The sequence below is a fragment of the Rhea pennata genome, unplaced genomic scaffold (assembly GCF_028389875.1).
Source record: "Rhea pennata isolate bPtePen1 unplaced genomic scaffold, bPtePen1.pri scaffold_26, whole genome shotgun sequence".
In the NCBI taxonomy this organism is placed as follows: domain Eukaryota; kingdom Metazoa; phylum Chordata; class Aves; order Rheiformes; family Rheidae; genus Rhea; species Rhea pennata.
The window spans coordinates 620611-623358 of NW_026907677.1; the positions used below are offsets into that span (position 1 = coordinate 620611).

At 60.4% G+C, this 2748-nt stretch overlaps 1 non-coding gene across 1 annotated transcript; it reads right to left on the bottom strand.

The window, feature by feature from the left end:
* Positions 1 to 685: 685 nt before the first annotated feature.
* Positions 686 to 757, bottom strand: TRNAA-UGC (transfer RNA alanine (anticodon UGC)). Its single transcript has one exon. It is a non-coding gene; the product is annotated as a tRNA-Ala (tRNA).
* Between the last annotated feature and the right edge of the window lie 1991 nt (positions 758 to 2748).

The following is a 2748-nucleotide window of genomic DNA, read 5'->3' on the forward strand; positions in this document are numbered from 1 at the left end:
CCCACATTTGAGATCCACCCCGCCAGCTCCTCCAGTGAGGAAGTGGCATCTGTCCCGATGGCTTAGGATCCCTCCCACATTTCCTAACCAAAACTCTGCTGTTCCTTGCACGAAACTAAACTGACAGGCATCTCCATGGTTATAAAAGCCAGAGAAATACCAGGCCACTGCTGCCTTTACTAACTGGAACACTAATTATGGATATGCAACCGTAAATCCTAACTGTCCCTACCTGATCCCATGGCTGCTTCCCTGCCTGGCCAAAAGCTTGCTCTCAAGAACACAAGGGAGAAGCGCACCTGCAGAACCTGCGGTTGCTACAGGGCCAACAGCAAAGGGAGAAAGGGGCAAAACAGGCACGAGATGGTTGGAGGAAAGGCTGCGGAGGCACCCAGCCACCTGCTGAGAATGGAGCACTTCTCTACCTAGCTTTCCAGTATTTACAACTCCTTGCAGATCTGCATATGGGCATCAGGTCGAACTAAAACAAGCCCTTGGGAAAAGTCTCTTCCAGCTGACTTGTGTGGCAGCAGGGGAAGCCCAGAGGCTGTGACGACACATGGCTCAGAGACCCAGGCGCCGTCCCTGCATGGCATCAGTCTCCACAGAACCACAGAGGGGCCCTGGCCAAGGCAGCCCTTAGCACCATAGCTAAGGGGTGGAGATGGAGGAGAAAAGTCCTTCCTGGAGATGCTGGGGATTGAACCCAGGACCTCCTGCATGCAAAGCAGGCGCTCTTCCACTGAGCTACATCCCCTTACACATGGCATACGTAGATGGGGGGTGTGCTCTGGGGTGCCCTCTCCTCCCATGCCATGTCCCTGACAAGCACAGCCCCCTTGTGCCCTGCTGCCCTCAGACCCTCCCCAGAAAACTCCATTCAGACCCTCCTGCCTGGCCGTGGGGGAAGCTGGCCTTGCCTCTGCCCTGGGACTGCTCCTGCACAGGGCCACCCCACGGAGCACTGCCCCTTCAGCATCTCTGCAGCTAATTGGGTCAGGAGGAGAGTGTCGCTGCAGGCGCTGCTGCCAGGCTCTGGTCCTGCCAGGGGAGGCTCGATGGAGAGGGGCAAGCCCCTTCCCTGAGTCACCTCTGCCAGCGCAGGCAGCACTCCTGTGTGCGTCACCTGTGTCCACGAGGGCAGCAGCAGGAGGGAGTGGTGTGAGGGAAATGCCCTCCCCAGGGGGATGTGCCCACAGCTCTGATTGCCCCCAGGGTGTGGGGTGGAGGGAGCAGGGGAGCAGGCAGAGCTGGTGCTGGGCAGGGAGCTGCCCAGAGCCCCTCAGCCAGGCTCCAGGCCTCCCCCTGCACCACGCTGTCCACCAGCACCCGGCCATGGGCAAAGGGCAGCGTCCCCCTGCCTGGGGCTGGGTACAGGGTTGGGCTCAGGGACATTCCCATTCTTGCAGCACCAGGACAGTGCTGACACTGGAGCCCCCGGCACAACCCCAGGTGGGGGGTTTCTGTGGCACAGCACGCAGCACGTTCGGCTGTAAACAGAAAGGTTGTTGGTTGGAGTCCACCCAGGGACGGTGCCCCCGTGGTGGGGTGCCTGGGGGACTGTGCTGCTCGGCACCCTGGATTTTGCTCACAGTCCCCAGGAAGGATCCCAGACAAAGCGGTGGGAACCTCAGGGGTCTGACGGAGGCTGGGGAAGGCCCAGGGCCCAGGGAAGGACCTGTGTCCCGAGGCAGGGCTGCTGTGCGCATGGGGGGTCACGGCTGCTGGGCTGGTGCCACTGACCTTCCCCTTCACCCCTGTGTGTTTGTGTGCAGAGGTAGGTCTTGCTGGGGTGGGGGGGTGGGGAGGCTCACCGGGAGGGAATGGTGAGAGGAATCAGAAGTGTTTAGGATCAGCACCAAGCAGAAGGCACACCCTTTGCTAGGGCTATAAGAGAGTAAATCAGGGTTTAGTGAATGCTATCCATTCTGCCCTCTGTCCTCCGCAAAGAAGAGCAGAAAGGCAATCCTCAGCAGACACAAATGGAACCTGAGAGCATCTCATGGCCCCGTCTTCACCAGCCCCTTCATGTGATGCAACCTCCGTACACCTCCCTGCTCCTTCATGAGCGGCAACCTCCCTGCACCTCCCCTGCTCACAGGGAACGCTCTTTTCCACTCCCAGGAACTGACGTGGGAAACCCAGAGGGAAAAGGCAAAATTCCCCTCCCCACTTCTCCAGAGGTCCAGCCCTGGCCAGGTGTCTGTGGGACAGCGCATCTGTTGGAGGCTAGCACATGCACGCTCCTGGGGGATGTCCCTCTGGACCAAATGGGATGGCCAGGGGACCAGGAGAGCAGCACGGAGGATGCATGTGTGTGCTGCTGAAGCTGAGCTGAGCTGAGCTGTGCCATGCCCATCCCTGGTAGGAAGGACAGGAGAGGGACCAGCGTGTGCCCGTGCTGGGTGGTCATGTCTGTACCTCTGCTTCCTGAATGGGGAGAAGGGAGGGAGCAGTGCCATGGGGCAGCCAAAGGGGCCGGCTGAGTCCCTGCTGCCGTGACCGTGCAGGGATGTGGGAGCACTTCAGAGCTCTGCCTGCTGTGCAGGCGGCTCTGCCAGAGACCCCTGTAGCCGGGACAGTGCTTCATCTGCCCCGAGCACAACGTGGGTGGAGAGGACAGCGCTCTCCACCCAGCCTGTGCTTGATCCTTGGCCTGACTTGTTGGCTGGAGAGAGGCTGAGACTGGAGACGCAGCGGGGCGCAGTGGGTGGTAGATGCAGTGAGCTCCAGCTGGGAGAGCGGAGT